The sequence below is a fragment of the Pleurodeles waltl genome, chromosome 6 (assembly GCF_031143425.1).
Source record: "Pleurodeles waltl isolate 20211129_DDA chromosome 6, aPleWal1.hap1.20221129, whole genome shotgun sequence".
Lineage (NCBI taxonomy): Eukaryota > Metazoa > Chordata > Amphibia > Caudata > Salamandridae > Pleurodeles > Pleurodeles waltl.
This window is the reverse complement of record NC_090445.1, coordinates 1,437,384,304-1,437,398,920: the sequence shown is the minus strand read 5'-3', so window position 1 is coordinate 1,437,398,920 and position 14,617 is coordinate 1,437,384,304. Positions and strand designations below refer to the sequence as shown.

Here is a 14,617-nt window from a genome sequence, read left to right as displayed (position 1 = left end):
AGGAGAGGAGTGGTGAGAACTGAGCCCCCTCTGCCCCCCACCCCTCCTCAAGGGGGGAGGGATGCGAATGGGAATAAGGGGAGGGAGGGAGGTAGAGAGAGAGTAAGAGCTGCAGCGAGGATGACTGCAGGACGGCCCTAGATGAACAGAGGCCTAGGGGCACCCACGCAGCCACCAAAAAGGTGCGAGAAAACATCTGCGGGGAGCAGAGCAGGCAACTGGGCCAAGTGGGAGCCCGAGCAGAAGGGGGGTGCAGTCGGGTGGCCCCACGAGAAACAGGAGCAATTGGTGATGCTGCAGCGGAGGCAGGTAGGAAAGATGTCCACAGTGCACGGACACAGGCGCTGGCCGGCTTCCTTGTGAGGAGCATTGGTTAGCTGATCTCGCCTGCTGGGCCAGAGGGTATCACAAGCCCTGAGAGCCACAGGGAGGTGAGGGGAGGAAGAAGTATAGACACCCCCGACATGGGGACCCTTGAGATTGCTGATGACTCTGGACATCGACTGTGCAGTCGTTGAAGGGAGCTGATGTGTCCCTGGGCAGTGCAGAACAGGCATATGAACGGAGGCGGAGGCCGGAATCCGGGGAAACAGGAGGGCAGTGTTGCCTGAGACCAACAGGCAGGAACCTGGGACGATCAAGATATCCAGCGCCAGAGACCTACAGGCCCAGAGGCAGGAGGGGGCAATCAAGCGCCTAGAGTGCAACACCCTAAGTGGCAATGAAATGGGAACACGTGAACGGATAAAATTCTACACTTCTATGGGGCCAGTAGCACCCCAGGCGAAGGGGGGACATCGGAACGGCAACAGGGGCTGTTCTGCGCACTGGACTCTGCCGGTGATTTCATGGCCTGTTTGGTGGGGTCACCTGTCCGGGCACCTCCTGCGGCTGGGGCGCCGCGCCTGACTGGGGGCCAACACCAATATTGACAACTCTGGCATGGATTGAATTATAGAGGCAACCAACGCATTGCGGCCACAACAGGAGGACTGCAACTCAAACAAAGTCAGAGATGGCGACCCAGAGACTCACTAAAAAGGAGGGCTCCTTCAAAGACCTCTTTAATAAAACACCCATCGGGGACCCAGGCGGCGGAGGGCGGAGACATGACAGAACCGGGAGCGCCGGGGGACGGAAGCACCTTTTAATGAGAACATTCATAGAGCAGCTTTTCGGGTCCCTCCGTGAAGACTTTGCCACATTGAATCAGGAAACAGCAGCAGAGGTCAAGGATCTCAAGAGAGAGGTTGTAGACCTGGGACAATGAGTAGACACGCTGGAACAGACCTGTGTCACACGAGAAGAGGAACTAGACTGCCATAGGAGGGGAACTCCTTAACCTACAGGACAAAAACCAGGAACTGCAGTATCAGATAGAGGCCTTGGAGAACAGTTCACGATGCTCCAATATTTGAAAAAAAGGCATACTGGCGCAAGCGGTGGCAGAAGCCCTAGAGGACTCAACACGTGGCTCTGACACTGAAAGATCAGACTGTGGTACTTGACAGAAAACATAGAGCTGGGCTTCCTGCCCCCTCTCCAGGCCAGGTCCAGGACATACTGACCTGTCTACACTATTATAAGCAACAAGAGATCATAATGGCGGCTGTTCGAGACCAAACATCGATTGAATTTGAGGGCCACCAGATTGGCCTGTTCCAGGACTTTCTGATGCTAACGCTGCAGCGCCGTAGAGCACTTCGGCCTATGACGAACTTCCTTGGAGAGAAATGAATCGGATATAAATGGGACCATCCCTTTCTTCTCCATTTTGTCTGGAAAAATGAAACTCGCAGTATCCGCACACTGGAGGAGGCACACTGCATGGAGGGAATGCCGCTGTGCCTCTGATATCAAGCCCAGCAGCCATCTGTACGGGAGTGGCCAACGCAGACTGATGGGGGGGCACTCAAAAACCCAGGCCAGATGGAATAAATCTCATAAACACACAACGGCTGAGAGCCAAAAAGAGAGGGCGGCACTGCTTAGAAGCTTACGCAGTCATGATAGTGTCTCAGAGGCGGACTCAGACCCATGATATGCTTTAGTAAAAATATATGAGGCTCCCCCGACGTTGGCAGGCAGTGGACTGATGAATAGACAAATGAAGCAGATCAAGATCTGGTAAAGGCAAACAGACAGTAGGTTGAGACAACTGACTGTCGGAGCTCCTACCCCCTCCAGAGTAGTGGTCGACTGACAACGGAATGAAGACCAGGCTAATCCCTAGACTTGTCTACGCCTGTTCTAAGGCGAGGAACCGCTTTAAAGTTTATCCCCTGTTGATTGTTTCACCTCCCCCTGTTCTCTATCCTCCCACTTTGAACTTGATGGGCGTCATTCATGGGTCTGCACACTAGGGACTCCTCACTATGGGGCGGACTGTATGACAGACACCATAGCTACGCCCCCCCCCCTATGATCACTAGCCTTAGTCTAAATGTTCGGGCCTTAATGCATCTGCGAAGCGAAACACTCTTTTGCTGCAGCTTAGAGACACAAGGGCTGATCTCTGTTTACTACAGGAAACTCACCTTACTCACTCAGATTGGAAAAGGCTGAGGTCACGCTGGTTTGATCGTCATTTCCATTCTTCGGGCCCTGGGAGGCGGGCAGGAGTGGCAATCCTCTTAGCCTCAAACTTTCCAGGGAAGGTAACTCGTATTCAAGCTGAGATACCTGGGAGGCTCCTCTCCCTTCACATAGATATTTAATGGAATAATGTAATGGTAGCTAATATCTATGTGCCGAATGAGCATCAGGACGGCTTCCTAAGAGATGACCTGGGGAAGATTCTGGCAACCTCAGACGAAGATATTGTGGTGGGAGGGGACTTTAACCTGGTTCTAGATACCCAGCTCAACAGATCCATTTAGAGATATGGTCAGACTGGCGCTTTCCCAAAGGGCTTTCAGGGGTGGTTAGAGGAGGCACACTAACACATTTGGTACAGGCAGCACCCGACGGGTATAACATACTCTTTCTTCTTGGCCGCACACCAAACCTATGCTCACTTTGACCTCTTCCTCGCCACCCTGCGTATTGTGGCTTCCATAGCAGATCACTACCCACTCACATTGTCTCTCACACTTTCCGGTCATAACCCAAGTGCAAAGCGCTGGCGTAGTAACACAAGGCTCTTAACATATGAGAACACTAGTAGAAATCGAGACCAAAATAAAGCATTTTTTAGACATAAACAATACTCCTGCGATCAGTATTACAACCTTATGGGAAACCCTTAAAGTGGTAATTAGGGGTCAGTTCATAGCGACAGCAGCAAGATTAAATATTGCCCGTTGTGAGAAGCATCAGCAACTAGAAGATGACATCAGGACTCGTGCGTGCGTGGGTGGTGGGTGGTGGGTGAGGGCGCGGTTCCTAGGGTGGTGGGTCACCAGGAGTCATTCCAAGTTGAGGGGTTGGTGCTAAAGATGAGGATTTCTCTCTTGTCTGTGTTTAACTTGAGGTGGCTTGATTCCATCCAGCTGGCGATGGTGTGAAGTCCGTTGTGGAGGTTGTTCTTTGCAGTTGTAGGGTCTTTCGTGAGGGAGACGATGAGCTGAGTGTCGTCTGCGTAGGAAACTGCTGATGTGGTGGGTTCGTGCGATGTTGGCGAGGGGGGCCATGTAAACGTTGAAGAGCGTGGGGCTGAGCGAAGATCCTTGGGGAACGCCACAGATGATTCTGGAGGCTTCTCACAGGAACGGTTGGAGGCGGACTCTCTGGGTTCTGCCTGAGCGAAATGACGAGATCCAGTCGAGTGCCTTGTTGCGGATTCCAGCGTTGTGGAGGCGTGTGTGGAGAGTGTGATGACATACCGTGTCGAAAGCTGCGGAGAGGTCCAGGAGGATGAGTGCTGCTGTTTCTCCTTCGTCGAGCATGGTCCTAATGTCGTCTGTGGCAGCAGTGAGTGCAGTCTCTGTGCTGTGGTTTCTGCGGAATCCGGATTGGGAGGTGTCGAGTACCTTGCTGTCTTCCAGGAACCGGAATAGTTGGCTGTTCACGATTTTTTCGATGACCTTGGCTGGGAAGGGGAGGAGGGAGATCTTCAGGTAGTTCTTGGAGCCGTCTGGGTCTGCCTTTGGTTTCTTCAGCAGGGCGTTGATTTCTGCGTGCTTCCATCTTTCTGGGAAGGTGGCTGACTCGAAGGAGCTGTTGATGGTTTTGCAGAGGTGGGGGGGGGGCAATGATGATGTTTGCCTTATTGAAGATATGGTGAGGACAGGGGTCCGATGGTGATCCGGAGTGGATAGAGGCCATGGTGGTGGCGGCGGTGTCCTCTATGTTGGCGGGGGTCCAGGTGTATAGGAGGTGGGTGTTGCTTGGAGCGTTGGGTTCTTGGGTGTTTGTAGTCAGCTGGTGGGTCTGGGGTTTGAAGCTATTGTGGATTTCTTCTATCTTTCGACGGAAGTGGGTTGCCAGTGAGTTGCAGAACTCCTGTGATGGCGGGGTTCGTTGGAGCAGGTCCTGGGGGTGGAGAGCTCATTGACGATGCCAAGCTCTTTACTGTTGTGAACCTTGGCGTCGATGCGGTTTTTGAAGTGTGTCCTTTTGGTGGTGCGGATCAGTTGGCGATGTTTGCGTAGGGCATCCTTGAAAGCGATGTGGTTGGAGTTGGTAGGGTCAAGGTGGCAGGTTTTTTCCATTCTGCGACATAGCCGTTTAGATTCCTGTAGTTCTGGGGTGAACCAGCTGGATTTGATTTTGTGGGAGGTGTTTTTTTTTTTTTTTGAGCGGTGCAAGGGTGTTGGCGCAATCTTCTATCCAGCTATGCAGGTTGGTGGTGGCTGTGATGGGGTCCGGGGTCCCAGGGGGTGGGGCCCGGGCGAGAGTGGAGATCAGTTGATCCGTTGATATTTTGCTCCAGTTGCGTCGGGGGGGGTTGTGTGCGGTGGTGGTGAGTGACTGTTTTTTGGTAGGAGAAGTGGATGCAGCGGTGGTCTGTCCAGCTGAGTTCGGTGGTGTGGCTGAAAGAGACATGGTTGCTGACTGAGAAGATGGGGTCGAGTGTGTGGCCTGCGGAGTGGGGGAGGTGAAGTGACAAGTTTCTTGAGGCCGAAGTTGGCGAGGTTGTCGATTAGGTTGGTGGTGTTGATATCATTGTTATTTTCTAGGTGGAAGTTTAGGTCACCAAGGAGGATGTGGTCTGTTGAGGCGAGGGCCTGGGAGCTGATGGCGTCGGCGATGTTGTCCCAGTACTGCGGTTTGGGTCCATGGGGTCTGTAGACCAGTGTTCCTCTGAGTGTGTTGTTGATGTGGATTTTGAAGTGGAGGTGCTCGGCGGAGTTGATGGTGTCGTGGGAGTTGGTGGAGACTCTTATGGTGTTTTTGTGGACTATGGCGATTCCTCCTCCTGGTCTGTTGATTCGGTCTCTTCTGGTGATCTTGTAGTTTTCTGGAATGGCTATGGCAACGTCTGGCTCTGAGGCCGAATTCATCCAGGTTTCAGTGAGGAATGCGACGTCGGGCGAGTATGTGGTCAGGAGGTCCCAGAGTTCAATTGCATGTTTGTGGACGGAGCGGGTGTTAAGTAGGATGCATTTTAGGCGGTTGTCTGTTTTGGTTTGGAGGTTAGGTTGCAGGTGAAATAGCAGGTTTTGCAGGAGAAGGGTCCTTTTGGTGCGCGTCGGTGTGGACTGGAAGCAGATGGAGGAGCGTCCTGGATTAAGGGCGTGAAGTTCGTTGGCAGTGTAAAGGTGTTCGGTGGCGCGGGAGGCGTGTTGGCCAGGGGGTCTGGCGCTGGGTGCGGTCTTGGCGCGGATGGGCGCAGACGGGATGGCCTCTGGCGCGCCTTTGGTGCGCCAGCAGAGCGCCCGCTGCGTGTCCGCGCTGCGGCCGGCATAAGAGGGGAGGTGGGAGGGAGTGGCAGCTGGGAGGAGGGAGGGAAACCTCCAATGGTAGTGCGGGGGGGCAGCAGTGGTGAGGGGTAGTGGTGGAGCAGTGGTGTGGAGGAAGTGACCTGCCTGCAAGAGTAAAAGTATCTTGCAGTTTTGTAAAGGCAGAATTGCTCACAAAGTGTGTTTTTAAAACCTGTATAAAATAAACTGATGCCTGATAAACTTTTAACTCGGACATGACAGACAATACATTCAAGTTCTAAATTCTTGCTTGTGTTCATTCAGAGTGCCCCATCATGCAACTGACGTGATCACTGCAAACTCAAAGCTGATAGTGATCTAAAAATATGTAAACTTATGGAGATATGCTTACCTGTATCATATCAAAAGTGTGCCCCTTAGATTCTCTTGAAGCCGCTTTCTATGCATAAAGACAGCTTAAAGAGCAGATAGTCAAATACTGCAAGTTCAGCTACGAATATTATGGCTATAGCTGGGCGCGTTATCGTACCCTAAGTGGGGCATATCACTTACCTAATTCCTAGAGAATTGTTGCCGGTAGTATACCTGCTTCCAAGGTCTCAGGAAGTGAGGCATCAAAAATTGGTTCAGGATTTTAAGCCGTGTCTCGTAGGAGACACTTTGTGGTCACGTAACGCAGCAAGCAGCATCTGTGCATTGCATATTGTTGTATTCACGCACGCGAATGGAATGAATGGAGTTGTCAGCACACGAATGGAATTGTCATCGCATGCTCTGTGATGACAATGACATTCCGGAGGGGAGAGGATTTGAGTGGAGGCAGTTGAGAGAGATGGTTGAGGACGGAGACGCTGGTGTAACCTTTGCAGCGTGTTTGTACTGTACTTCTGATCTGGAATAAATCGAGATAAAGACTCTTCACGTTATCGGTCTTTACTTACCTTACAACATATTTATGGCGACGAGTGACAAACACCAGCGATCTGGAAAAGAACTTCAAGCAAACACGGGCGAGAGGTGATTACCGGATCCACGGCATACAACTTACTGATCAGGTGTTGGAAGGTACTGTTCAGCAATTATTTTGTAAACCTTGGCGTTGTGAATTAGTTGTGGCACGAGGACCTCACCCTGCGTTAACAACCCTGGCACCAGGCTTAACGTGCACGCGTACCTTCATTGAGGCATTGGTTGCTGGGATACTATGCGACGCTAAGCAACGTTAGAGACGCGCTTCCTACACGGGGAACTGTTGCTAGGAAACAAGACGCCTAGCAAACAACGAGGAAGCTTTCAGCACACGTGTGCTGCGTGACGAACATATTACTGAACGGATCTTGATTATTGGAATAAAATAAATTGGTAGAGAATTACTCCACTTATCTCAGAATGGCCACGAATAACCAAAGCATAATACCGCCACCACAATTTTTATCACAACCAGGATCTCCATGCATCCCATGGGAAGAGTGGATTGACATTTTTTTAAACTATTTGGTGGCACTTGATGGACAAGACTTAAGACCTACTAGAAAGAAAGCAATTTTACTCAGTGCCTTAGGTCAAGAAGGTCAACGTATATTTAAGTACTTACCTTCCATAGTTCAGCAAGAAGATCAACAACCGATGGATGTTTTCACGGAAGCAGTGAAGAGATTGGAAAAACGTTTTGCGAAAGAATTCAATGTTGTTATGATTAGACATAAATTTTGTACACAACCGCAACAGTTGGGAGAAAGTATTGACGATTTTGTCTCCAGATTGAGGGAACTAGCTACGAAGTGCCAATTTGGAACAATGACTGATGAGTTAATTCGTGACCAATTAATTGTACAATGCCGCAGTAAAAAAACGCAAGAGAGACTGTGGGCAGCGAAAAATCCCACCCTACGAGATGCTATAGAAATTGCAAAAGTAGTTGAACAATCTGAGTATTGTATGAGAGAAATGGAGAGGAGGGAAAAAATAGATGCTACCAACATGAGTGCTAATATTAATGTGAATGCGGTGAACAAAGTAGTTTATGAGGATAATGAAGTATTAGCGGGTGCATGCTCTACACGCAAAAATATGAGCAAGTCCGGTATGGGTGGGAAATTTGAAAATAGACCGTGTACGAGATGCGGTATCAAATCTCATAACTCTGAATGTAAATCTTGTTTTGCAATAGGAAAAGACTGTATGAAGTGTGGGAAGAAAGGCCATTTTGCACGTATGTGTAAGACCATGTCCAACAAGTATAGCGTAGGTGTGGTGAGGAATGATGCTGTTTGTGAAGAAGGACGTGATAGAGTATTAGCATTGGGTGATAGTGTGGCATCACACAATGATAAGCCTCCGAGACCTACAGCGAATTTTATGATAAGAGGCAAAGGAGTACAGCTGATGATTGATTCTGGGTCACTATATACTATTTTACCCAAAAAACTATTTTTACAAGAGTGGCCAGCTGTCAGTCTTTTGCCCAAAGATATTAGTCCAGGCGGCTATCAGGGAGAGAAAATTGACATCCTGGGATATATGTGGGCTAAAATTGAGTTTGGGGAAAGGCATATCAATGGGAAAGTATATATAGCCGACAGTGGTCCACCAATTTTGGGGTGGCATCATCAGTATGACCTTGATATTAAGATTGATCCACGGGCCATGAGAATGTCATGTTGGTGGGTAGTGATAGTGTGGATGAGATTTTGGAGGATTACAAGGAAGTTTTTAAAGATACCTTAGGAGAACTTCATGGCTATGTACGTAAGATTAAGGTGAAGAAAGATGCTATCCCAGTTCAACATAGGTTGAGACGAGTACCAGTTTTGGCTCGTCAAGAAGTGGGGAGGATGATTTCTAAAATGGTACAGGAGGGTATTATTGAGCCAATAGAAGCTTCCAGTTGGATTTCTCCGGTTGTAATTACTGGAAAATCGGATGGAAGTCTCAGATTTTGTGTCGATCTCCGCACACTCAGTCAGAACATCGTAGTGGACAATTATCCATTACCCAATATCAATGAGTTAATTTTGTTGCTGCAAGGAGGGAAGTATTTCTCCAAGCTTGATCTTAGAAGCGCGTATCATCAGATTAAATTGCATACGGAGTCTAAAGAGCTTACGGCTTTCATTACCATGGAAGGAATTTTCCAATTTACAAGGATGCCGTTTGGCCTTGCATCGGCTGCAGCAGTCTTCCAAAGGTTGATGACAGGATTGTTTAAAGGGGTAGAGAATGTTATATATTTCCAGGATGACATTCTGGTATTTGGAGACTCAATAGATAGGCATAATGAGGTTTTGAGGTGTGTGTTGGATAAGATCAAGAGTTCTGGGTTAACATTGAAGAAGGAGAAATGCAGATTTTTAGTGAATGAGATTGAGTATTTGGGGTATACATTGTCTGAACAAGGTGTTAAACCAAAGAAAGATTTGTTGGATGCTATTGGAAATGCACCCCCCCCCTCAGCATAAAGATCAACTCAGGTAATTCCTTGGTCTAATAGAGTACTATTCAAAGTTCATACAAAATTTTGCGGACACGACAGAGGAATTAAGAAAATTGTTACGTAAGGGACAAAAGTTCGTGTGGGGTGTGGAACAAAATATTGCATTACTGAATATTAAGAAAGAGATGTGTGAGGCGCAAGTTTTGGTTCCATTTGATAATGCTAAAACATTAATTACGGTTGATGCGAGTGCCATTGGTTTGGGTGCAGTGTTGTCACAAATGCATGGCAATGCAGAGAGGACGGTGGCATTTGCTTCCAGATCATTAACCATCTCGGAACGTAATTATTCCGTCATCGAGAAAGAAACTTTAGCTGCAACCTGGGCGATGGAGTACTTTAGAACATATGTGTGGGGGCGCAAGATTATTCTTCGCACCGACCATAAACCTCTATTGAGGATATTGCTACCAGGAGGGGTGGGCAAAGTGTCAGCTAGACTGGCCAGGTTGGCATCACGGTTACAGGAGTATCAGCTTGAGGTACAGTATATTCAAGGTTGGCGTAATGTTAGAGCGGATTGTTTGTCTCGCTTGCCACAAGATTGGCAGGTGGTGGATAAGAAAGGTGTGCAAGAACGTGAGGAAGAAGGGGCAGTGGCGAGTATTGAGGATGTGATGGAGTGTTCTCAAGGTGCAATTTCCCAACAGGAATGGTGTAAGTGTATGGAGAGTGACATCGCCATGAAGGGGGTGGTTAAGTTGATCAAAGAGGGTGGTAGGAGAGAAAGTGCTCTTAATGTTCGAATTCGCCCTTTTGTGAAGGTGTTGGAAGAATTATCATTGACTAAGGATGGGTTTGTTTTGAGAGGAGACACGTTTGTGCCTCCTGAAGAGTTAAGGGTTAAACTGTTTAGGTTAGCCCACGAAGGCCATTTGGGTCGGACATTAACTAAGAAAAGGTTGAGGGAGCAATTCTGGTGGCCTGGGCTAGATGCTGATGTAGACATATGGGTTGAGAACTGTAGTGATTGCAAAGAGGGTGAAAAGAGACTTAAAGTAGGGAAACAAAGTGTGGTTGGGTCGATACCTGACCCTGGGAAAGGGTGGCACACAGTGTGCATGGATTTCATTGGCCCACTTGGGGGAGTCAGTCAGGATGTTAGGTGTGCCTTGGTCATGGTAGATGTACATTCACGTTGGTTGGTTGTAAAATTTTTAAGGGATATTACCACCACAAACACAATTAAGGCGATGAAAGAAGTGTTTTTGGAAGAGGGGTGTCCTGCGAAAGTCATCACTGACAACGGTATGCAATTGATGTCGTATGAAATGGAACATTTCTTAAGGTCATGTGGTATTGACCATTCTTGCACCTCCTTGTACAACCCCCAAGCAAATCGAATGGTGGAAAGGTGTAACCGTATGGTGAAAGGCATTATTCAGATGGCATTGAATAGCAGGAAAGATGTACAAGAAATGGTCAATGATCTAGTTTGGGCCTCTATAGAACAACTGTGAATGGAGGAACGGGGGAAACACCTTTTATGTTAATGAGAGGCAGAGAAGCTGGGACAAAATTGAACCCTGTATGGATGAATGAACTATTTAGAAAAGTTGAAACACATGTGGACGTTTCACTTCCTGTACAAAAAAATGCGAAGGTGATTGAAGTTGGGGATTTGGTGAAAATACGATCAGGACGTGTGTGTGGGGGTCTGACAAAATTTCGAGGACCTTGGAAGGTGAAGGAAGTTCATGATTTCCACGTAGTATTGGAGAATGGTCAACGTTGGAACAAAAGGAGAATAGCTTTATATTGCAAGGCTGGTGGAAGCCATGGTCCTGAATGGGGAAATGGAAATGTGGGTGGCTGTAATAGTTTCTTGTTTATGTCAGATGAGGAATTGACGAGGAGTGATTGTTTACATGATGAGGAACAATTATCGAATGGTTTGCATAGGCCCCCTTCTGTTGACTTGCATAGGCCCACTTCCGCCATTAACACTGCCATTAGTGATGGTTCCCACACACGGGGGCTGGGTCCCAGATGCCGGAGGATTCTGGCTTATTTAAATGAATGTCATGTATTGTGATGATATCTAGTGTGAAATCAAATGCACTATAATAGGACGTATCATTTTTATTTGTATCATTTTTATTCGTTTTCATCTTTATTGTAGTTTGCTGTAACATGTGTTATTGTAGTTGTATTGCGTTTTCTCTTATGTTTTGTGTAAAGGGAGTGGATATGTTGTATTCACGCACGCGAATGGAATGAACGGAATTGTCAGCACGCGAATGGAATTGTCATCGCATGCTCTGTGATGACAATGACATTCCGGAAGGGAGAGGATTCGAGTGGAGGCAGTTGAGAGAGATGGTTGAGGACGGAGACGCTGGTGTAACCTTCGCAGCATGTTTGTATTGTACTTCTGATCTGGAATAAATCGAGATAAAGACTCTTCACGTTATCGGTCTTTACTTACCTTACAACACATATCCTCATTCATCATTTAGTGAAGTGGGAGGAAAGCTAAAGCATGCAATGGCTACACACCTGAGACCTTGGCACCATATTTAAATGTACATTAGGGTTATGTGTGTGATGCAAACCTTTTCCAAATTGAGCCAGACTTATAAAATAGTTGCCTAGTTTGGTTGATTGGTCAAACGTGTCAAACATTTGATATTAAGGTTTTCAAAGTGGCATGTAGTGGCTAAGTGTATGGAGATCAGTAAATGTTGTAGGTGCCAAGGTTTAATTTTTGCCCTTCCAGAGCCTTTGAATTCAGGCATTTTCTGTCAGTTGTGCCATATGTGCTGAAGTTGTCTTTGCCTTCAGCACAGCCAGTGCCAGTTTTGAACCATCTCATGATTTGTTAGATTTATCAAAGACGTTCTCTATCTTTGTCAGATCCAGACAAAAGGCACAGCAGTTGTGGTAGATGTGTCGTACATGCCCTTGCATTGTGACAAATTCAATATTAAGATGTGAGAACTTTTTTTATCGTACTCCGTTTTGATTCAGATACCTTTAAATACCTCTGGCCTCTTTCTTTTCATACTCCACTCTAACCATTTCTCAGCCATCTCTAATGATTACACTTGCATCTTTCAACAGGAGGTTCTTTCACAGTGAAGCTGGTGCTGACAGCCAAGATAGGGCAGACACACTTTTTTCTGTATTTCCTCTTTCCCAAGAAAGTCTATGCTTCTGCCCAATCGGGACCTGCATATTCTGAATACTTTTCTCCATAAGATGTTCAGGGTGCTATCACTAGTTCAGGCGTTGCTGGGTCTGTCACATGGTGACTTAATGGTGTGTCTATTGACTTGCAGGAAGCATACTTTTGCCTACTGATCCTTTAGTCATACAGGAAGTGTTTGCAGTTTGTAGTAGATTCCACCCACTATCAATTTGTGGTACTGCTATTTGGACTGACAGCAGCACCTTGTATGTTCATGAAGGGGATGTCTGTTTTGATGGCTCATCTTTGTTAGTTGCATGTCTCAGTATTTCTGTACCTCATAGACTAACAACTTCAGGCATGCTCGCTCTAGGTGGTGTTTGATCACCTTTATTCCAGGTTCTACCTGATGTTTAACCTAGGATTTTTAGTCAGCCTGTCTAATTTGTACCTTTGCCCAGTCAATCACTGCTTCTTTCTTTCCCTGTAGTCCTTCCTATCTCTCCGGCGGACTCAGAACATTTGGGCTATGATCCAGATGTTTTGTGAGGAAGCTTGCCTTTGGACCAGGAGTTCTTCTAGATCTGTTTACCTCCTCCATCATGCTAGTGTCTCCCTCTCAATGGTGTATGCAGGAGCTGTAGTGGTGTTTCCTCTACCAGTGAGCCCACCAGTGCGAATCCTCTAAGACAAGGCCTAGTTTCTCATACAGCAGCCTGGATAAGCAGTGGTGGCTGGTACTGGAACACCTGTCCTGTCAATAATCTTTATTCCCTCCTCCAGTAGTGGCCACAGTACAGTTAAACTCCATTTTTTTTGGGGACTACCTGAGGTGAATATTTTCTCTCTTCTGGAGAAGAAGCAGAGGCCACAGTTCTTCTCGTTGCACTTTCTTTTGAATCAGTCTTTGGGAGACTCATTTTGCCTGAGATGGGACTTCCAGCTCCACTTTGCCCTTACATTCTTCTGATTCCTTGTGTTTTGAGGAAGATGCTCTAGGACACATCAAACCTTCTCTGTCAGGAAAAAAGGCAGGGCCCTGTATCCAAGCCTTCACAGCCTCCACTTTCGTGCCTTGAGATTGAACAGGGCCATTTGAGATCTTCAATTTGCCCCAGAAGTTGCTGATGTCATACCAGCAGCTTGTTGCCCATCCACTGAATTTTTCTGTTGTTAACTATTGCAGAAGGGAGGATATTGATCCCCCTCAAGAAGTGCTTGTCTGATGTATTTGACTTTAAAATATTTCTTACCTGGCAAGGCTTCACTGTAAGCATAGGTGCATATTATTTATCAGTCCTTTTGGCTTTCTTTGTTTGCCACATCTGTCTTCATAATTAAAACTGCCCATTACCATGTGGTTTCTGAAGGTGCTGACGTTTTTGTGTACCCCTTCTTCTCTTTATCATGCCCCAGTGGGACCTTAATTTTATATTTGTTTTCTTGAAATGTTCTCTCTTTGAGGGAATGTCCAGAGGGAAGGAGAATATATTTTGTCGTGCCCGTACAGGGACAAGTCTGCAGAAGGCAGTACACCTTATGCAGCAGACTCCAGAATGATGCCTGCTTAATCAGCTAAACTGAACTGAAGCCAAATACCTTTCCATCAATATGGCCAAATTGTCTTTGCAACGGCAGATCATTCCAGACTGATACATGTATTCTCTCTTGAAAAAACAGACACAAAAGTGTTTGAAATAAAAACACCCCCAACTTGAGAAGAACTGACAAAAGTCATTGAAGAACCAGGGATTAGCCTGTTTTACTGTTTGTCCACAATGTGTGCTGTAATGTGGTGGGATTATTGCTCATTCGTACGACATAGGCAAGGGGTGTATATTTTAGCAGTATCTTCCCTTGCCATTGATTTTAAATAACTTTCCATTTTGTATAAATTTCTTGAATATTGTACAGATGTAGAATTGTCCAAAAGAGGAGCAGTGTGATATTTTAATTAGTGTATGGTCCATTTAGAACACGTGAAAAGTCTCCTGATCAGTTTAGGCAGATAAAACCTTCACACTCCAGTCAAATCACCTCACTTTTTGCAGTTAAACCTAAAGTATTGGAAAAAATAAAAAATATTTCTTAAGAGCATTCTAAAGACAATCTAATGTTGAAAGCTCTAAGAAGCAAGCTTATCTTTTCTAATGTTTGTAGGTCCTCACA

At 46.7% G+C, this 14,617-nt stretch overlaps 1 protein-coding gene across 1 annotated transcript in view; it reads left to right on the top strand.

Annotated features, from left to right (window-relative positions):
* Positions 1 to 14,617, top strand: part of ERLIN1 (ER lipid raft associated 1) — a 215,293-nt gene that overhangs the window by 101,033 nt on the left and 99,643 nt on the right. The gene's annotated exons all lie outside the window — the stretch shown is intronic.